This window comes from Notamacropus eugenii, chromosome 1 (genome assembly GCF_028372415.1).
Source record: "Notamacropus eugenii isolate mMacEug1 chromosome 1, mMacEug1.pri_v2, whole genome shotgun sequence".
In the NCBI taxonomy this organism is placed as follows: Eukaryota; Metazoa; Chordata; class Mammalia; order Diprotodontia; family Macropodidae; genus Notamacropus; species Notamacropus eugenii.
Genome location: NC_092872.1, coordinates 350,705,188 through 350,728,295, shown reverse-complemented (window position 1 = coordinate 350,728,295; position 23,108 = coordinate 350,705,188). Strand labels below are relative to the sequence as shown.

The window sequence follows — 23,108 nt, the reverse complement described above, 5'->3', positions numbered from 1 at the left end:
CCCTTACAGACATACATCTGTCGGAAGGAGCGTGTGAAGAGAAAATGGAGGGTTATATGCACAGGACGAAGAGAGAGAAGGGTAATAGGTATAAAGAAGAAAAGAAATTGATGCGTGTGTGCTTAGATACTGCGGGGAGACAGACCACTCCCCCCTTCCGTGCCGACAGCAGCCGCTGCGGGGGCGGGGCCAGCGAGCATCAGGTGCAGTGGGCGGGGCCAGACGAGTAGGCGGAGCCGCGGCGCAGTGGGCGGGGCTTGGCTCGGGCTGTGACAGCCGCGGGTGCCGCCGCCTCCAGTGCAGGGCCAGAGCAAGGGGATTTCCAGCGCTGGGAGAGGAAGTGCGGTGTGTGTGTGTGAGTGAGTGAGTGAGTGAGTGAGTGAGCGAGTGAGTGAGTGAGTGAGTGTGTGTGTGTGTGTGAGTGTATGCATGTATGTATGTGTGTGTGTGTTTGTGTGAGGGATTACAGCACAGAAGGGACTTTCCAACCCCAGCGGCGGCGGCGGCGGCGGCGGCGGCGGCTCCAGCCCCAGCTCTTCCCCCCCTCCCCACCACCTCGCACCCCTCCCCCCAGCCCCTTCCCCCCCCCGCTCCCTCCTTTTCCTCCTCTCCACCGGGACAGAAGCCTCCTCCTCCTCTCCCCCCCCTCAACTTGGCCCTGCTGCTTCTCCCCCTCCCCCCTGTCCTTCCCCCACCCCTCCCACGCAGCCCAGCCCACCCGCCTGCGAGATGGGGCTGAAGGGGGAGGAGGAGGGCGCGGAAGGGGGAGCAGGACCCACTTGGCTCCCCTAAACGACCCGTGGCTTTGAGGAGCCCCGGCCGGTGCACATCAATCAGTCTTGGGTAAGGGGGAAAAGCGGGAGAGAGGGGAGGACGAGGGGGAGGGGGGACCCCGAGAAAGTGGAGGGGGGTTGGCTGGAGTGCTCTTCCACGTTGCCTTGCTCCGCTGAAGGGAGGGGGGTGGGCGTGTGGAGGGAGGGGGAGGCGGGGCAGCCACCTTTCCCTGGTGTGGTCGGGCACTTGCTTCTGCAGCTCTTTCAGACTCCCTCCCTCCCTCTCCTTCCCTCCTCCCCCTCCCCCAAGCTGTGCCCTTGCTGCTCTCTTCAGCTTCTCGCTTCGAGACCGTGGCTGCTCCTGATCCTTCTCAGACCCTCATCTCCTGCCTCGCTGCTGCCGCCGCTGCTGCCGCGCTGGCAGAGCCTGCTTCTGGAGGCTCGGGCTTCAGCCCCTCTTGCCCGCCCTGCCTGCCCTGCTGCTGCCCTGGCAGAGCTCGGGCTTCTCCGTGGGGCGACGTTACGGCCGCGGGCCCCCCGAGCGATCGGCATTTCCCTGGTGCCGGAGCTGCTGCTGCTGCAGGCGGGATGGATCAGTAAGTATGACCCTGGCCCAGGACTCCGCGGGCAGTTAGTTGTGTGCGTGTGTGTGTGCGTGTGTGTGTGCGTGTGTGTGTGTGTGTCTTGCCTTACTTTGCTGTTACATTGGGTAGAAACCTCTGTCCATCTCAGTATTTCCTAACGTAGCTGGAACCGAGCGGGTCATGGGGCTTTCAAAAACGCATCGACCACCTCTTCCTCTGCTCTTCTCTTCCTCCTGGAGACGAAAAACGCCTTCGTCTAAGTTTGAAAAACTTTTTAGGGGAGAGATGGTATTCCTTGGGAAATGTCTTGGGGTTAAGGCACTCTTTATGCCTGTTTTTCTCTTAAACCATTTGCTCTTAGCTCCTCAGAGGCAGGAGACTTACACTAAAGAATGCAGTCTAATGTGATCTGGATTTTCCCCTCATGGAAAATCCGCAGAATGTTTCGGTCTGGACGATTGCACCTGGTCAATACAGAGGGATTTTTTTTTTTTGTCATCAGCTTTCCAGAAAATGTGGATTCCAGGGCCTTATTGTATGTGATTTTCTTTTCTCTCTGTCTCTCTTTAAATCAGTGTTCTGTATACTGAGAGGGATAAAATTATGCAGCCCCGAAAAAGAGATCCTCCATTCAAAGCATTTAAATTCATGAATGTACTTACCCTGGTTGAGTTTAGGGTTTTTTTTAAGCCATTATTTTAAAGTTTATACTGAGTCATTCCTCTGCAGATGAACCTCTGACTGATTCATAATCAGAAAACTGCAGTGGCCTGTAAGGTAGAAAAGTACTGTAATACAGTTATAGATAGCTTGCAAAATTTTATCTTCAGTTGATATTAATGAAATCCCCCAAAGCAATGATGATCACAGTTATTCCTACTACTTCATTTCCAGCTCCATCTTGAGGTGCCAAGCTGTTGCTTACATATTAATGAAACTCATAGCCCCTTATGGGATGTCTAGTTGATGTTTAGACCTTTGGAAGAATTTGCACTGCTTAAAATTATCTCAAATTCGTTTTTTAAAAGGAGTACCAAATGACTGAGGACAGAGTCCCAAGGACATGCTTAGGAATCCAAGATAGCTTCAAATGATTAATGGTCAGCCAAAGGGGAAATTGTGTTGAAATGTTTACATTCACCTTAGAATGAATTTACAGCCAGAAATGGAGTGCGTTCTATTTTGGTAGGCATTATAAGAAAGCAGGATTTAGCACATTGTATGTTTTTCTTAATTTGCATTCACAGCATACAACTGAAGAGGAGCCATTATTTTTCAACATATGCTGTGAATACATATTAGGAGTAAAACCTTGGAAGAGGCTGATTTCTGTAATCTTGGTTTTGGCAATGATTTAATTGTTTTGTGGAGAAATGATTGTATGTACCCACATGCTATTTTAAAAATCCACTTATTTTGTACTTGGAATCTTTAAAAAATATTCTTATTTTAAAAGCCTTTATCAGGTATAGGGAGCAATTGATAAAATAGTATAAAGCCATTCTTGATTTAAATGAATGAAAAAAAACTTAAAGGAAAATACTTGCCTTGTCATGTTCTGCTTATAAAAATCTCCTTAAGAATTTAAATGTGAATTAAAATACACACCCAAAGCCTTGCCATTCCTAGACAAACAAAATAAACCAAACTCATGCCAAAACAGGAAAATTTTATGGCCAAATTGGAAACCCCTGAGAGTAGGGGCTTATTATGGAAATACTGACAGACTTTGAATTTTAGCATCACTAGTTAAAATCAAACCTTATCAGGGTTGTGGTTTACAATGTAAGGCATCTCACTGAAGAGTAATCTGTTCCAGCTGTCATATCCTATAATATAGGAAACCAGATAGCAGCCAGAAAGAATTCCAGCATAGTGATGGTGTTTTTTAAGCATACATAGGACATTTTTTCTGTGATAGGAAAGACCAATTTATTTTATTTGTATGTCTTCCAGTTCCCTAATAAGAGTCTTGATCAGGGAGAGGATTATAAAGACATTCCATGGAAATAGACAATAGCAGGGATCAATGGTTAGTTAATCCCACCAAAATAACCTTATTATTGTCCATGTCTTTAAATGACGGATTTTAACTGAGACAATTAAGGAACTGCAGCTTATTCTCTCAGCTTTCCTCCTTCCCTCCTCCACTCCCCGCCTTTCTCACAGACATAATTATAACACTATTTCATTACTGATACTGACCTCTATTTGTTAGACAGATTTCATAAATGGGAACATTATATTACAGATTTTTTTTGAATCCCTGTGAGAAATCTGAAATCACTCTTGTGAAAAAAATTTTGTAGTATGTATTGGGGTACTATTAGGACAGATATACTCATAAATTGAAATGTGAATAGGTATTAATCATTACTTTAAAGAAAGGCTTTTTTCTTTCAAACAGTATTTTTATATTAGAAAATTCTTTGAGAGATTGAACTGTTACTGTGTTGCAAGTCTGAGTTAGACCAAAGAAAGGAAATTGTGTTAAAGTTGTTCATCTCTATTTTCCCATCTTGATATAACAAGAACAGTATGTGATCCAGCCTATCAGATATTATGCAATAGGTGAAATTTTATTGCATTGGTCAGTTTAAGAACTATTATCTCAGAAGCAGTATTGTCATGCTTGAAGACTATGTCTTGTTTCTCTAGAAGCAAGATTGCTGTTGGTCCTTTAAAAAAAGTTTAATAATGTCTTTTGTTTTTGCATCAGTCATTTCCCAGTAAATCTCCTCCTCACATCACTGCTGTGAAATGATTTGTATAAAAAAAGAAAAAAAGTTAAATCAGCCAACAGTGATCAAGTCTTATCAGTGACAGGTGATAAATATATGCAACATTCTGTATCCTTAGTTGTCTTTCCCCAAACCCACCCCACCCCTTATCAAAAGGAGGGAGTTATGTTTCATAATCTGTACTATGGGACAAATGTTGGTCATTATAATTATTCAAAATTTGGCTTTGTTTTAGTGTTCTTTTCATTGATATTACTGTAGTCACAGTATACATTGTTCTGGCTTTGCTTTACGTCACTGTAGCGGTTCTCATGTGTCTTCTTATATTTTCACAAGTTCCTCATATTTATTGTTTATGACACAACTATTCCATTCTATTAAATTCATAGGCTACAATTTGTTCTTAATCAGTGGACACCCATTTTGTTTGCAGTTATTTGCTATGCAAAAAGTACTGTGACAGATATTCTGGTATATACAAGGCCTTTCTGTTCTTGACCTCTTTGGGGATATCTATGCAGTATTGGGATCTGTAGGTCACAAGGGTATTAGCAGTTTATTTTTTGGAGGCAGTTGGAGTTAAGTGACTTGCCTAGGGTCACATAGCTTGTGAGGTTAGATTTGAATTCAGGTCCTTCTGACTCTGGGCCGATACTTTAGCCACTTTGGCACCCAGCTGCCCCAGTATTAACAGTTTAGTGACTCTTCTAAGATTTCAAACCTAAAATGATTGACCTAAGTTACAACTCCTCCAACAATGGATTAGTTTGCCTGTTTTCTTACCACCTCCCCAAGATATTTTTGTATTTCATCATCTTTGCCAATCTGATATGAAGCAGAACCTAAGAATTGTTTTCATTTGCATTTCTCATATAGTATGAGTGATTTAGAGCATTTTTATATGTTTGTTGATAGTTTGCAAATCTTCTTTTAAAAGCTATTTTTTCATAACTTTGACCAGTTGTCTACTGAAGATTGGCTTTTGGTCTTACGTATTTATGTCCTGTGTGTTACGAATATCAGAGATGTTTAATTCAGAGATTTCCCCAATTCCAGTTTCTCTTCTTTATCTAGCTGCATTGATTTTGTTCATGCAAAAAAAAAAACCTTTAAATTTTATATAATATAAATTGTCTGCTTTGTCTTTTAGATAAAATAAGATTTAAAAAGGTAAAATGGACAGTATTTATGCATAAAATTTTTTGGTGGGGATCCAAGAATACCTTACATTTTTAAAATGTCTGTCTTATGGTGTTAAAATACTTTGGATCTGAATACAAAGAAACACTAGAAAGAAAATGTAAAATAGGATGAATTAAAGGAGAAGAAATAGAACTCACTGACAAAGATGATGCCTGAAAATGAAGCTACAGAAAAAAAAAGATTAAGCAAAGTAGAGATATAGTGGCAAGGAATTTGGAGGGTAGGGGTGAAACAGAAAGGCAGTATACAAACAGGAAGAAATTTAGTGTTGTCCTGATTCTTGTTAGTTTTGTTTAGATCTTTAATCACTGTAAGAACCTTCATCTTTGTGAACTCTTTCCAGCAGTGCAGATAAGCAAGCAACTCAACTAGTGTTAGGGTTGTTGGGGCACTGAGCTATTAAGTGACAGGCCTATGGTCACACATCTAGTTTGTCAGAGGTAGGATCTGAATGGACTGTGATCCTGGTCCTTTATTATTTATGGTATATGGCCTCTCCTTATAGAGTAGACAAAATAAGAAAACATTTTGTCTAAACAGAGGTTTGGATTCAAATTAGCTGGAAATATAATAGCAAACAAATAGAAAAGGAAGAAAAAACCCATACAAATATATTTGTGCTATTAAGGTATCTTTTAATTTATACAGTTGCTCAAAAAATACTTTTCTCATTGTTTAAAAAATACTTATTGAAAATCTATGTAATATATATTGTGTGGATGTGTGTGTGTGTGTGTGTGTGTGTGTTTGTGTGTGTGTGTTGGTGTTTGTGTGAGTGATGCATAGGAAATAGAAGATAGGATCATAAAAGATAAAATGCTTTTTCTGGAAAACTCCATTTCTCTATGCAGATGACCTGGTATGGGACAAAGAGGTGGTGCAATGTTACTATTGCAGATCAAATTTTATTACATTAAATTCCAAAGAATTGTCTTCCCTTTTTTTGGTGTAAATTTTCTGTTAATTGGGCCCTGGCCTCTGAAATGGACCTAGGTGAAGTTTGGGGAGGTCTCTCACAGAGTCTCTTTGTATCGTGACCCTACCTAGGGAAATCCTGGCCCAGTCAGTATCTCGGTCCTTTTGTTTTCCCAGAAAGGGCCCTTAGCTCCCCTTCAAGCACTCAGGTTAATGAGACATTGAATTTAGGACAGGTTTTACTTAACCCAACAAAAACACAAAAAATTTGTACCTGAGCCTCTTCTTATCCATCAGATAAACTCTTCTCCCTCTTTGCTCAGGCAAACCTCTCTTCTTGTGGATTTGAACTTCCCTTGGGCCCTATACAGTCCAAATGGTACCCATGAAAAGAACTGATTCCATTTGTTCTTCTTTGCATGTAGTCTTCCCTGCTATGCTGGTTTCTCTGGTACTTACAAGAGCAAAGTGGCTTTTGGATTTGCTCTTTTCCTTTGTGCCTTTTTTGATGCTTCGGCATTGTTATATGGTGCTGGCTTTCTAGTGAACGTGGTTTCTTGTAGGGGCTACAGGTATGTGCAGATCTCTTGCCAGTTTCTCTGTACAGTTCCATGTTTCCTCTTTGTATATGTGTGTCCTGGACAGCTCCTGTGAAAAACATTGAGAGTGCGTGGAATGAGAATGCAAGGCTTTCTATTGACCTGAACAAGGCAAATAGATGTGTCAGTTATATTGGTACTGAATGTTGCTTGAAATTATGATAGAGACATTCTTATACCACTTTGTTTACAAAGTGCATACACTATATTGGTAAACCTTTATAACAACCCTATGAGGTCAATAGTGCAAGTTGAAGAGAAAACTAAAGTTCAGAAGATTTTAATGACTTACCCAAAGTCACGCAGTAGGGGAAGGGAATAAGCCTTTATTAAGTACTTGTTATGTGCCAGGTGCTGTGCTAAGCAATTTACAGATATTATCTATTTCATCTTCACAGCAACTTGGGGGTAGGTGTTATTATTATCACCAGTTTAGAATTGAGGAAACTGAGGCAAAAAGATTAAAATGACTTGCCCAAGGTCACATAGCTAGTAAGTGTCTGAGGCAAGATCTGAGCTCAGGTCTCCATGCATAGCACTCTATTTATTGTACCCTCTCAGCTGCTTCAGTAGAGAGGCAGTATTTTTTTTTAACTATATTTTAATGCCCACTATGTATATTTGCCATAAGTGGAGCATTGTCTGAGTCTTGGAAACCTTTTTGTCATCCATGGACTCTTACCATAACACAGTGCTCTGCTATGTGGGATTTTACCTAAGGTCCCATTTTGGACTCAAGGTTTATTAGTGGAAGTGTGAAAAAGTCATCAAACATTCACTGATCCCCTAGTAATGTGCTAGGTTCTGTGGGAAGAATGGAAGAGGTCCTGACTTCTAGGAGTGACAGTAATATACAGACATGAAGAAACTAAAAGAAATAAAACATTGTATTCTGGAAAACTTGTTACCCTTGATCTTGGTCAAAAGGTTGAGAAACTATTCTCTAGAAAATTTTCTAGCAGTTCTATACAGATGACAGTACTTAAGTGTTTCAAGGGACTGTGTGGGTATTCCCTTCACTGATAAAGATTGCAGTCCCTCTATAACTAATTTTCAAAAGTTGCTAAGCCTGAAAAACTCTTCGTTCTGTGGCCAATTGGGTAACGAGCTCCTCCAAACTTAGCTATTTTGGTTCGCAGCCAACAGGCCTACTAGGCCCATGTTTAAAGCCTTTCCAGCATGGTAGGACCTGCCAGCGCTTGTACTATGCTGGCATAGCCTTTGAGAACCCAAGGACACCTCCCTGTCACATTGAGGCATCAGAGGCAGATGATGACATGAGACAGCATTTCATAAACTGCTGGACTATGTGGTATATACTATAAATGCAAAAGTAATTCAAAAAAGGAAAAGCTCATTGGGGGCTAGGATTATTCATGGAAGGATTCATGGATAAATTGAAACTCAAAGCAGGCTTTGATGCAAGTACAGAATTAGAATTATCAGTAGGGCAGAGAATCAGGGAGTAGCAGTAGAAGCAAATATTTTCACCTATATATGGTTCCTTGTTATGGGAACATGAAGAGTATATCATATTGTATATTTTGCCTTAATACCTATTTTTTTTTTATAAAATAGTATTTGACCTGTGAAGATATGTAATGCCAAGCTACTTTTTATGGTTAATTAATATGCTGCCTTATGGTTATGAAAGTGACAATAACAATAACAATGGAGATTTTTCTACTACATTTAAATGGAATGGTAGGTGTTTTTCATTCATTATCTCATTAGAAATACAGTCTAGTTGTGCCAGAAAATGAAGGTAGCATTTCAATCTGGCACTCCTACTTATTTATGACTTTGGCTTCATTAATTCCAACCACTTAAAACTACTTGATTATTGCTGACTCTTAAATATAAAAATTCAAGATGAATACATTTTCATACTGTTTTTAATTATTTTCAAAGATCTTGGTTTCATCAGTGTGGTACCTGATGGGGTTCATGACTTGGCCACATTTCACTAGTTACTGACAGTGAATATTGCCTGTTAACCAGCCGTCTTCAGATGTAGCTAGGAAATAAAGTCCTTTCTAATTTGTTAGAACTCTCAGAATTTTATTCAACCAGCATTGTATTAAACATCTTCTATGTAAGAGGCAACTGATAGTACAGTGGATAGAGTATCCAGCCTAGAGTCAAGAAGACCTTAGTTCAAATACTGCTTCAGATACTTCCTAGCTTTGTGACCCTGGGAAAGTCACTTCACTCTGTTTGCCTTTGTTTTCTCGTCTGAAGGAAATGGCAAACCATTTCAGTATCTTTGCCAAGAACACCCCAAATGGGGTCATAAAAAGGCAGACACGACTGAACAACATGATGTACAAGGCACTGAACTAGGCCTGTAACTTTTGAGAATGCAGTGTTGCTTTTATATTAGAAAGACTTTAGTGATATGTTTTAAAAAATTCTAGAGTTTATTCCATGCTAGCTTTTAGAGTTTTTTGGTTTTTATTGTTTAAGGGAATTACTGGATGATTACTTTCTCCATATATTAGTGGAAGTCGTAGTCGCACCTTCTCCTGGTGCTCAGCCTAATGGAAGGTATGAGATTCTTTATGCTCACCTAGTTTAAATACTGATTCCATGTCAGGAGGTAAATTGATTACAGTTATAATGTAGAAAAAAAGATAAATCAACTAAGATGATGAACTTAATGTGACCTGTAGAGCAATAGTAGTCTACAGGTAAGGGTTTCATCAATATACAAAAAATAATTCAGTGGAGATTTTTAGACATTAAATTTTTAAAATAAAAGGTTGTTATAGGTTAAAATGAAATTTTGCTGGAAGATCTAGTGTGAGGGTGTGAATGCAAGTTAAAAGAGTAGCCTGTAGGGGATGCTACTTTGGAACCCCTGTGAGTATATACTCATAAGCCCCAGTCCCCTTGCATTTTTCATTGTCGGTAGACACAATTAACTCATGGAGAAGAAATTTGCTAAGATGCCATAGTAATCTTGCTAACTAACATAGTAGCTAGGAAGTATTTCCCCCTAGAAACATACCCTGCTACAAACATACGTAGCCTTCATGGAAAGAGTAGGAGCACACACATAGAGAACATATAAGGCCACAGCTCATCACTCATGGTGCTTCAGGGCCTTCTCTTCATGGAGTCCTCATGGAGCTCCCTTGGGAGCTGGGTAAATTGCTCAGCTGAGTTTCTTGGGTCTGCTCATCTCAATAGCTGGCTGTCTTCTCTATTACCAGGGTGCTTCTTTCTTGAACATGCTTTCTCCCTTTATTGACTGCCTCCATGTCTGTGTCTGTGTGGAGTGTGTTTCTCCCTTGCACCTCAAACTTTCTAAAACTAACAAACTCTTGAACTGCTAGATGGAGTATCTTTCTCAGAGGTAGTTATTGCTATGACTATTTGGGGGGATAAGGAAGAGAGATAATTCTCCACCCCTCAGCCTTGATTCCCCCAGACTGAAGCTCTGCCCCATGATTATTTAAAATTCTGCTCTTCCAAGTGAGATAGAGCCTTTTTTAATTTCAGGGCATAGGGGCATCTTTACAGTTAATTTAATACCTTTCTAACTCTCATGATTGAATTCTAAAGGCTTTCTGGGCTGAGGGTTGATCAAAGTAAAGTACAAGTTAATAATTTTTCTTTGATGGGTGGTACTGCCTGCTGGGAGGGTCAGGAAAGGATTTAGGCAGAAAGTACATTTGAACTGACCTTTAAGGAAACTAGGTTTTCTAAGAGGCAGAGATGAAGAGGTAGTACCTTCTAGGTGTGGGGATAGAGGCATGGAGTGAGGTGGAGGGAGAAGTAGTAAGAAGACCAATTTAACTGGCTCTGGAGTGTGTGAAGGGGAATAATATATAATAAAGTTAGAAAGGTAGGTTGGAACCAGATTGTGATGGGCTTTAGATACTGGACAGAGGAGTTTATGTTTGATTCTAGAGGGAATCTAGAGCCATTAAATTGACATGGATTGACATAATCATACTGTAGGAAAAACACTTTGGCAGCTGTGTGGAGGGAGGATGGATTGGAGAAAGGAGAGACTTGAGGCAGAGAGACCCATTAGACTAGGCAGAAGTCCTGGTAAGAGGTGATGAGCAGAAAGGTGGCCATGTAAATAGAAAGAAAGGGAATGGATGAGAGAAATGTGCAAGTAGAGTCCAATAGAAGTCCAATAACATCTTATAGGTAGTAAGACAACTGGGACTCACTTCATGTTAAGTGACTTGCTTAAGGTCACATGGCAAATTAGTAGCAGAATTGGGGCTAAACTTAGGTCTTCTGATTTGGGGATCAGTTGTACCTCATTTTCAAATACAGTTTTCATTTATTCACTAGATTTACTAATTGTATAATAGTCCTCCATTCTACCTCGCCTCCCTGAGCCCCATTTTATTTGATAGTTATTTTGTACATCTTTAACTTTTTCATTTGGAATCTCTTGCTTTCCTTATATTTCAATTTGTTTTCCTAAATGTAATCAGCAACAACATTCCAGTCCTTTTACAAATTTAATTAACATGCATTCACCTCCCTATTGTGGGTGTTGCTCTGTCCATCTGTGTTCGTCCTTTTTTTGCGAAGAAGACCATGATGTCAGAGAAATTATGACATGACACGCACTTGACTTTGTTTTGAGTGAGGGAGGGCTGTGCAAGGTCACCAGCCTCACATTTCCTTCCTGAGCCATCTAGATCCATTGATCAGATATTCCTCAGGATGACTGGAGAAGGCCCAGGATGCAGTGGGTTTAATGAGTAAAAGAAAAAAATAAGTAAATCAAACTGGAAGGGAAAGAGCAACAGTTACTGTTGATAATCACTTTGAAGCCAGGAGGGTCCAGAAAAGAGACATTAAGTGGAGTTTGGGTGGGGACCTATTGTTGTGCAGTGTATGGGCTTCTGAGTACACTGGGTTTATACCAAACTAAACAACTTTTTTCTTCACCCTGATTTATGTTTGAACCAGTTGCCTAGGTATTTAGTCATGATGTTGCACTTCAGATTTTTAAATTATTTTGCAAACACTAATTTGTTAGTGGGGAGTAAATCCCTCAGGCCTGTTCACTGGGTAGAGAGAATTTTTGTGCCTTCATCTTTGCATTTCATTATAACTACTGAGTACTTAAGAGAATATGAGTTAATGAGGGGAAAAGCCCCTTTTCCAAATTAGCAGAGGAATAATGTTGGTTATTTTGGAAAAAGACTGAAAATGATCCTGGGAAAGTCTTTCAACATAGCATGGTCTTTGTTACTCTGTTAAACAATTGCTACATTCTTTTTTGTGCCAGTAGGTTGTTTTTTTCTTTTTGGGGGGCAGAGGATGAGGGTCTTCTTTCCCTCTACTAGTCTATAAGCTCCTTGAGTGCAAAGACTACAATAGCAGCTAGTACTTATATAGATAGGGCTTTAAGGTTTATAAAACACTTTGCAAATGTTATCTCATTTTATCCTCTAAGCAATCCTGAGAGGTAGATGATGATCTTCATTTTACAGATGAGGAAATTGAGGCAAAGGTTAAGTGACTTGCCCAGGGTCACATAGCTAGTAAGAGTCTGGGGCAGGATTTGAACTCTGGTCGTCCTGACTCCAGGCCCAATACTTTATCCCCTGCACCCAATAAACTCATCTTTATATCACCCAGCAGAGCCTAGTACAGTGCCTTCCTTGCACATGGCAATAATAACTCATTTCTTTAGTGCTCTGAAATTTACAAAGCACTTTCTTTATAGTAACTCTTTAATGTAGAGAGGGTAAGTATTATTCTGAGGGCAGCTAGGTAGCACAGTGGATAAAGTGTCAGGCCTGGAGCCAGCCTCACCTTCTGGAGTTCAAGTGTGGCCTCAGAAACTTACAAGCTGTGTGATCCTGGGCAAGTCACTTCACATTGTTGCCTCAGTTTCCTCATCTGTAATATGAGCTGGAGAAGGAAATGGCAAACCACTTCAGTATCTTTGCCAAGAAAACCCCTAAAGAATAAATAAATAATAATAAAGAATTGGAAACAATTCAACAACAACAAGAAGTATATTCCTATGTTCAGGTTAAGAAACAGCTTCAGAGAAATGGCACAGAGCTCTTAAATTTCAAAACTGAAATTTGAACCAAGATTTCTCCTGACTCCTCTTAAATCTCCCCTCTTCCAAGCTTTCCTATTTCTGTTACAGTCACCCCTCCTATTTTCCCAGTCACTCAGATAAATAACCTTCAAGTCATCTTAGACCCTTCTGTCTCTCTTGTTCCCCTCATATTTAGTCATATTGGATATTCTAGCTCTGCAGTATTTTTGGTTACCTCTTTACCCTTGTAACCATCATTTCAGTTCAGACTCTCATCACCCCTTATCTCTGATATTGTAATAGCTTCCTGATTGGTCTTCCTGTCCCTAGTCTCTATCCTTTCCAACAGATCTTCTGTGCAGCTGTCAAATAATCTTCCTAAGACACAGGTCTGGGCATGTGGCTCTTTATTGCCTTTGGGATGACATACCAGCTCCTCAGTATGGCATTTAAGGCTCTCTACAATCTGAGTCCAACCTACCTTTCCAATTTTATTTCAAATTATTCTCCTTTATCCTTCTGTGTTCTGGACAAAATGTATTTAGAGCTCTTGATGTTCCATTTCCTTGGAATGTACTTTTCCTTATTTGTGTCTTTCAGAAGGCTTATTCACCTACAAGTCTCAATTTGGATGCTACCTCTTCTAGAACCCTTTCCTTATCTCTATAGTTAGTGCTCTCCACCCTCTAATTACCTTGTATGTATGTATTTATCTGTTCACTTTACTCTACAGTATGCTCTTTGAGGAAGAAACTAATTTTTTACATTACTAAGGTCTAGATTTCGTAGTGTTTTGGGGCCATGTTAGTGAACCTTTGTACTTAAATGTTCATTTGAATTGAGCACAGAGTCATGTTAACTCTGGCTAAGTTCAGTGTGACTTGATGTATAAGCTTCAGTTTCCTATAACTGTAACCAAAAAGGGAGCTAAATGTATTGGAAGTAAAGATGAATGACAGCTCAGTATTCCCTAATTTTATGATTTACTAGGCAGCTGTAATATAATTTTTCCTAAAATAAGTCTTCATGCGTGAATTGAAGAAAAAAAAAGGTGGTTTTTTAGGCGATGAGAGATGCTTCAAGGAATATGGGGTAGCTTTGAAAACTGCACGTAAGCGGAAATGGAAGAATTGATTTAAATGAGTCTAATTGGGAAATTGTTCAGAACAAAGTTAAAAGTATTTAGAAATTAAAATTCTTGTATCTTTATAATAATTTACATTTGTATAGTTTTAGGGTTTGTAAAATGCTTTCTTCATAAAAATCCTGTGAGGGCATTTCATTTCAAAAAAGATTTTCTGTGTATAATTTACTTTATCTCAATTCAAATCCAAATTATAAATTCTTTCGCCTTGAATATTATCCCAAATATTAATACAACTTTGGGCAAGTCACTTAACCTTTCAGTGGCTCAGGTAACTCCAGTTCTCAAAATTGCAGGACAATTGCCAATTTGCTTTGATAGAAGGAATTTCCTCACTGGGAATTCCCTAAACCATTGAAGTCACATGTCTTGACTAGAAAAAATTCCTACAGCTTTAATTGATTGTATAGTGTACCTTATTTTTATCTCTTAATTCAGTGCTGCTTTTCTTAGACATTTTAGAAGCTCTTTCCATTAGTTTAACTCCCATCATTCTTTGATGTTGTAGAGGATTATTCTGATCGGGATTATTGTAATATGTAAATTAGGAGCATATGTAGGAGGAGGCAATATAGATTCCTTACCTGGGTCACCACAGCCAAGTGGACCTTGGAACTCCTTTTGTTCCCTAGTTGCTACTGGAGATTTCCCTCCTTTTCATCGTTCCCACTTCCATTCCCCTTGTCATTGTTAGCCCCACCATTGACTGGAATCTCAGCTTTTTTTTTTCCTAGCAATCCAAGTGCTTGTTGAGTTTGCATTGGTGTGTGTGTGTGTGTGTGTGTGTGTGTGTGTGTGTTGAATGAAGGGAAACAGGAGAAAGAAACTTATACAAGCTTTTTGATGTTGGATAAATCACTTCTCTAGGCTTTAATTTGTATATATATAAAATAAAGAGTATTGTACTACGTAATTCCAAAGGTGTCTTCTAGTTTTAATATACTTGGATTCTGTGATTCTAAGATAAACCTTCTCTAACGACTGTATTCATAATGCCCCATCCTCAGGTCTCATTTCTTTTCCTTATAACTATCCCTATTTCCCTCTTCCTTGAAGAAGCCAAGACACATAACTTAAGAGTTGGGAGGGTCACGATGCTTACTGTTTTGGGGATAGAGGGTAAATAAGAATTCTCTGTAATCTTCTGTTCTTTCTCCTGTGGAGATTTTGTCTTTGCCCTTGACTCCCAGATCTACATGTCTAGTTCTAATCTCAGTTCTGAGCTCTCCAGGGCTACATTCCCAGATGCTTGATAAATAGTTATACTTACCTCACAATCAGCATGTCCAAAATTGAATTACTCATTTTCCCTCCAAAACCTACATCTTTTCTCAACTTGCTCTGTTTCTCTATTGACCACTATCTTCCCAGTCACTCATATTCCAAAATGTGGAGTTACTGACTCTTCCCTCTTCCTTATCCTCCACAACTAGTCAGTTGCTAAATTTGGTCAATTCTTTTTCAGTAATATCTTTTACTTTCTTCCCTTCCTATCTACTCTCATGCTACCCTAACTCAGGACATCTTGCTAGAACTATTGTAATAGCTTCTTAACTGGTCTCCCAGTCTTCAATATCATTCCTCTCCGATCCACTCTTCTGGTAGTTGACAAAATCATCTTCCTGATGCACAGATCTGACATAATGACCCCATATTAAAAAACCTTAAATGGTTCTTTATTGCCTTTAGGATAAAATACAAATCCTACAAATACTCCCTCATTGGAGTGTAAGCACTTTAAGGACAAGGGCTATTTTCTTCTTCTTCTTCTTTCTTTTTTTCCTCCTCCTCCTTTTTCTTCTTCTTCATCCCAGCATAGAACATTTTAATCCCAGCACAGGATCTTGCCTTTACCTTGGTGGAGGTGGTTCTTAACTTTTTTGTGTTGTGACTCCCTTTGATAGTCTAGTAAAGCCTCTGCACCTCTTTTGAGAAAACTGTTTTGTTGTTGACCACATTCATGATTATAGGAAATTTAAAGTTTCAGTAAGAGGTTAGTGAAAAATAAAAATGTAATTTATTTTTCCCATCTAAAATGGGATGGGAACCCCCTGAAATCTAACCTTTCGGAGGTTAGAAACTCCTTTATTAGTGGATCTATGATATTATCAGTTGTTGAGATTCCTTCCATTAGTGCAGATTGCAACCCATCTAGGCCTTTTCATTGGTATTCTTGTTCATGTTCTTTTGTGAATCCAATACATCAGATACACCCAACATATAGTAAGCTCTCATCTAGGTCTTTTTAACTTTTGTGGAGCTAGTGGAATGTTTAGGTTGCCTATCTATTATCCTTTACTCTTGCCTCACAACCAATCCATCTATGTTTCTACACACATATTTTCTTGTTGGTATCCCTTATGTCAAAATGTGTACATTATTGAAAATATACTATTTTTTACTTGTACCCACTATGAATCTTTTCATCACTCTTTGGCTTACCTGCAACTTTGACAATATCTTCAAGAAAAACGTTTGTATTAAACAAGGTATGTCTTGTGTCAGGGAGCAGCTTGGGATCCTTTAAAGCACTATGCTTTTTCCCAAATGCAATTCATTCCATGTTTGTGGCCTTTGTTTTGTACCCAGTTCATTGTCCATTTGCAGTACCTGTCCCAGTATCAGTATGTACTGATAGACTGGCCCTTTGATTTTGTGTGGGGACAATAGATATTTTTATCCACTTAGCTTTTCCTATATGGATGGATGAGTTGATTTTGAATTATTTTGAATTATCATGGATGCCATTGAGAAGGAATTGTAATGCCATGGGGCTTGATGCAATTAGCATATCAGCTGCAGTGGGAGCATCTGGAGGACCTCACCATCTATCTGTCCTTTCTTCATTTGGACTCTGTGTTGCACTTCCTCCATGAGAGTAGTGAATGGGCGTTGCCTCACTTTAAGTCTTGGCCTAAAAGGCCAAGGTCTCCCATTGCATCCTGGGCCATCTCCAGTCATCCTTATGAATATCTGGTCACTGGACCCAGATGGCTCTGGAGGAGAAGTGAGGCTGGTGACCTACACAGCCCTCCCTCACTCAAAACAAAGTCAAGTGCAAGTCAAGTCATCATTTCTCTGAGGTCATGATCCTCTTCCAACCTGAAGGACGAACACAACAACAACAACAAATATCTTTGGCAACTTACATCTCATTTTGTGCTTCACTTAAGAATAACCGGAGGGTGGTGGGTCAGGGTTATTTTTGTGGTTGTAATTATCCAGGGATTTTGCCTGGTTTTAGCATTTGTATGAAAAGTTTTTTGTTGAAGGAGAGTCTTTAAGGCTGTACTTTGCTCTACTAAGTTAAATGCCTATTTGTAATCAACAAATAAGCATGACCAAGTTTTGCATTCTTTTCACCTTTTAGTTCGTTGTGTGACAGAAAATAATTTGTGAAAGTCTTCCTGTGTCTTCATATTTTCACTAACTTTGACATGTTTAGATAGTTTTCATGAAGTTAATGTAAGGATGAGAAAGTAGGCACATTGTCCTGTACGTACCCTCAATTGCCTTTCTGAGGGGAGATAATAATAATGTAATAGAGAGCTAGCTTCAGAGACAGGAAGACCTAGTAAGTCCTGTTTCACTCCCTGGGGAAGTTGCTCAACCTCTTAGGGCTTCCATGTGACACTAAAACTAAACCTTAGGGAAATTGCTACTCCGTGTTGATAGATGTTCTTCATACCACTGAAATCACAGGTCTAGGGAAAAAAATACTGTCTGTAATGTTTTCCATTCTTGTGATACTGTCTCTTAACTGAGATATTTTGTAAAACAATCCATCAACAATTTCAAGGTTGTGCCATCTACTTCCATAGTGATTAGAATGGAGCAGTGGAAAAGCATCAGAAGATGTTAAAAATAATGCTTTTAAAGCATCTATAAATATTAACCTAACTATAAGTATTATAAATGTTAGACCTTTGGCCAATGATGAAAGAATTAACATATTATTAGAAGAATTAAGCCAATTAATATTGCTGTTCTTTCTGTAAGTAAAGTCAGAATATATAAGGAAGTTAGACCTAAAAGGAAGAATGATTCATGAATTCTCTTTGAAAAGGCAAACAAAAAGAAGTTGTGCAGTTGATTTCATTTTGCACCCATGGACTGGAAAATGTTCTGTGGGATTTAGTCATCTTCTCTTTGAGTGCCCACGATGAGGATAAGGAAAAGGATCTCCATGAAGATAATTGAAGCTCATTTATAAGTCATCATTTTTAAAATTAAATTACTTTATTTGTTTTCAGCGTTCAACAATCACTTCCAAATGTCTTAGATTTTTTTCTCCTCCCTCCCCTTTATTCTCCCCTCCCTCCCCACTCCCTCCCTGAGATGATAAGCCATCATTTTTGTAGCTGGTAAAGAGGTAGAGAAATTTTACAAAGAACTCAGAATTCTAGTTAATATGTGTCATAGTATTAGGTCATTTTTAATATAAAAGTGGGCATATGGAATGATGTTGAGTTTTGAGGAGAAAAAAACTGGCCAAATGCCAAAAACCCAAAGTCAAAGACTATTCAGAAACCTTGTGCCTATATGACATGAACACTTTCTCTAGGAAGAGAGTACAAATCCACAAGTGTGAAATATCAGTTGTAGCCCATCAATCTTATATTTTGTAGACTTCCATTTTTAGCCCATCTTAGAGCTTCTAGATTCTGGTTTGGGGGTTAATGAGGTTAGAAAATTCAACTAGATCGTTTATACCTACAGTCTCTGTTTTTTATATGCTTGCTCATGTTGACATACAAAATCAGTTCAATGGCCTCTTTTGGTAATGACTGATATCACCAAATCAACACCATCTGTTCTGAAGACAGTTAATGCCTGCACCCTTGACCTTGAATCTGCTAATCACTTGTCTTTATCTGCAGACCTCACTGATACTCTGCTTGGACTCATTCACCAATGGTTCATATATTCTCACTCCCTCTGATTGTCCCAGTTCCAGCAGCCTATTCTGCCATTTCTATCTATCTTAACCCAATTGAAAAGTAAAAAAAAACATAAGAAAAATGTCCTCTAGTATGACTGGAGAGTTACAAATTTGGGTGCCCTCAACAGAAACAGGAAACTTTGGCAGAGCAGTGGTTTTAGGGGGATAGATGATGAATTCAGATTTGGGTATATTGAAATTCATTAGAATTTCTGGGTAGGGAAGTCCAGCAAGGCCTTGGAGATGTGGGAATAGTGTTCAGAAGGGCCATTAGGGATAAATACATAAGTTTGAAAGTCTTCTAAAAGAACATAATTGAACTCAGGGGAATAGATGAACTTTCTTAGGGAGAAAGTTTAGAGAAAGAAAAAGAGAAAGCCTATAGGTCAGAGCTTCGCAGGGCATTCATATTTGGTGAGGATGAGGGAGGGAGGGAGGGGATAGATAGAGGAACCATCAAAGGAGAAGGAAATGAGCAGTCTGACTGGTAGGTGAACCAGAAGAGGACAGTGTTACAGGAGACAGTATCCAGGAAGGAGGATGAAAAGATGAAATGGTATTAAGAGATGCAGTGAGATCAAGGAGGAGGAGGAACGAGAAAAGATTATTAATTTATGGAGGTAAGAGTTCTCAGGTAACCTTTGAGTGATCATTCTAAAATATATGTTAGTATCTCCTCAAATAATAATTTCACAATTTGCTTCCCTCATATACATGTCTACCTCCCAAATTGAAGTTTGATTTTTGAACCATTCATCATAGTAGTGGTCTCTTTACTAAATATTTATTTCCTTCGAATGCCAAGCTATGAGGTTCATAGGTCTTGTCTTTTTCTCACACTTACATTGTGGTTGTCTGAGACAACTTGGCTTCCAGCATGTTATGTCTAGGAATTTGTCAGTTTCAAAGAAAAAAAAGACTTATGACCCTGGATCTCTGTGGGTCACTCCATCCCAAGAGAACTGAATAAATTTTAACCATCATTATTGGAGGCCTCCCAGTATTATTTGATAGAATTCAGTGACTGAGAGTTGTGCTTGGAGAACTTTGGCTCCTTTAACATGTTCTTGAATTCTTGTCTTTTTGTTGGTTTGTTTCAGTTATCAATTTCAGTTTTTCTCAAATTGTACTACCATTATTACTCTGATAATTCTGCTCTTTGTATTTTTATGTTTTTTGCCCTTGGTTCCTTTTTGGTTTTCCTCATCTACCACATAGGGTTGTTGTTAAGGAAAGTGCTTTGTAAAGGCAAACCCAATGTAAATCTGTGGTTCCTTAATTTTTGATATGATTGGTTTTCTGCCTCAGATACCTGTGGTATTCCTGATTTTTAAATCAAATGAACAAATGTATAGATACCTAATCAATTTAAGGCCTTGTGGATATGTAAATATAGAAGATCTGCTTTCAGTCTTCATTGAACTTATATTGATTACCCACACCTAGAAACTTCATGATGTTGAGCAGGTCCCTTCAGTTTCCTCATTTATAAAATGGTTATAATAATACTTATTCTAGTTACTTTATAGGTGTTTTGTGGTATTGATACTGTATAAATTTTAAACTTTATAGGCAGCTGTTTTTAAAGAAACAAGACAAACCTGTTAAGTTTAAATGTACATGTATTCATGTATGTGATATATACATCATCTATCATCTATCTATCTGTCTATCTATCTATCTCTCTAACCCAAACATAGACTCAAAGGCAACATAAGAACCCAGGTTCTAACTTGAGAGAAAATAGATAGTATATACAGCTGCATACTGAGCTACTCAAATCAGTTGCTAAGTCTTAATTGTTTTTACCTCCACAACATCTTTCATGTAACCATCATCCACTCCTAGTTTAGGCTTTTAACCTTTGAAGTAACTTGCATCTGATTCTTAATTGGTCTTCCTGTTTCTAGTATGTCCCCTATACAGTTGTCATAATAATCTTCTTAAAGTATAGGTCTGACCTTTCCTCAAAAACTTTCACTTTCTGTTATTAAGTACACTCAGGATGGCCTGCTAGCACAGGTTCTTTGGTCTGCTTTGCTAAAGGAAAGCAGCTTCTCAGGGGTCAACAATCTTACTTTAATTAGAAAGAAGTAAGTACAAGCAAAGAAATTAGCACAGAGATTCAATAGACTGTTACTGTCTGAAAAAAATAATACAACCACCTGGGGCAGCTAGGTGGTGCAGTGGAAAGAGCACCAGTGCAGGAGTCAGGAGGACCTGAGTTCAAATCTCACCTCAGACACTTGACACTCACTAGATGTGTGACATTGGGCAAGTCACTTAACCCAATTGCCTCATCCTGGGTCATCTCCAGTCATCCTGATGAATATCTGGTCACTGGATTCAGATGGCTCTGGAGGAGAAGTGAAGCTGGTGACCTGCACAGCCCTCCATCACACACAACAAAGTCAAGTGCCAGTCATGTCATTATTTCTCTGATGGCATGGTCTTCTTCGGCAATGAAGGATGAATACAGACAGACTATCTATCTGTCATCTATCTATGTTAGAGAATTGGCCTTTGAGTGAGGAAGACCTGGGCTCAAGTACTGTCTCTGGTTATGTGACCATGGACAAGTCATTTAATATCTCAGAACCTTAGGCAACTCTGTAAGACTCTTTAAGTTATAACAATGAGTTGTTGATCTGCATTGGTAAAGACAGTTTACTCTTTAAGAGTTGCTAAAGCCTCACTAGTGAAATCACAATTCTGCACCAAAGATGCAATGTAAGTAGTAGCTTTTCAACTTTCAGCTTGTATTGTCATCAGATTTTCTTTAATGAACTCATGGTGTCAATTTTCTTTTCATCCTGTGAGACTCTTGTCTATGTCCTCCCATAAATTCTCCGTAAGAGTTCTAACCAATATGGTAGAGGCCTTCCTATAGGTCTTTTAACATTGTAGTTAAAGTTGTACCAGGGTAGCACTCAGATTGTATGTTAGCCCATGTTCTTGTGACATTACTGGTTTTCTTTTTCTGATCACAATGATCATTTTTATCATCTGGATCAGAGGTGTCACACATGGTCAGCTGGGGAACTAGATTAAATAGAACAGAATATAGATAATGTTAATTGCAGTTTTCTAAGTCAGCAGAGATCCTTATATACAATTTAATAACTTATTTCTATTTGAGTTTGGCAGCATGGATCTGGATCCTATATAATATATATACATATATACATATAGTACGTGTACGCACATATGAATTTTTTTAAAAAATTTATCTTTTACATCCCCCCTGCCCACTCCATTTAGAGTCATCCCTTAAAACAAAGATTTAAAAAAAAAAAAAAAAGAGGAAAAAACCAAAGTGATTAAGTAAAACTAACCAACACATTAGCAAAATCTGATGTTATGTGTAGTATTCTGTACCTATAGTCTCCCACTTCTACAAAGGAGAGAGAGAGTGGTACATTCTTCTGTCTCTTCTTTAGCACCAACCTTGCTCATTATAGTTACATAACCTTCAGTTTTGATTGTTTTATTGTTGTTCTTTCAATATACATTGTTGTAGTTGTTAACATATGTTGTTTTCCTGGTTTTGCTTACATTACTTTACATCATTTCCTGTCTTCTTGTCCTCTGTAATCTTGATTTTCATCATTTATTATCTATCATCGTTGTTCAGTAATATTCCATTACATTTAAGTACCCTAATTTGTTTCATCATTCAACAGTTAATGGCCATATATTTCGTTTCTAATTTTTTGCTACTACAGAAAGTGCTTCTATAAATATTTTGGCCTATATGAGACCTTTCTTTCTGTCATAGACCTCTTTAAGGTAAATGCCACAGCAGGATCTCTGGCTCAAAGAATACAGGCATTTTAATCACTTTCTCAGTGTAATGTCATACTGCTTTACACAACGTTTAGACCAGTTCACAATGCCACTAAAGGTGTGTACATCTTTACTGATTTTTCCACAACTCTTCCAGTATCAACAATTCCCACATTTTATCATTTTTCCTAATTTGTTGCATGTGAGGTGAAGTCTCAGAATTGTTTTGATTTTCATTTCTCTTATTATTAATGATTCCAAACAATGTTTCATATGGTTATTAACAGCCATAATAATTGTTAATAATTTGCAATTCATTGAGAGCTGTTTGTTCATATCTGTTGGGGAATGAATCTTGGCTTTAAGTATTTTAGTTCTCTATTTTTC

The 23,108-nt window shown here is 38.7% G+C and overlaps 1 protein-coding gene across 1 annotated transcript in view; it reads left to right on the top strand.

The window, feature by feature from the left end:
* The first annotated feature begins 726 nt into the window (after window positions 1-726).
* Window positions 727-23,108, top strand: part of TRAF3 (TNF receptor associated factor 3) — a 162,697-nt gene continuing 140,315 nt past the window's right edge. Inside the window, exon 1 of the mRNA XM_072630161.1 lies at window positions 727-843. The gene's annotated coding sequence lies outside the window, so the exon portion shown is untranslated. The remainder of the gene's footprint in view (window positions 844-23,108) is intronic.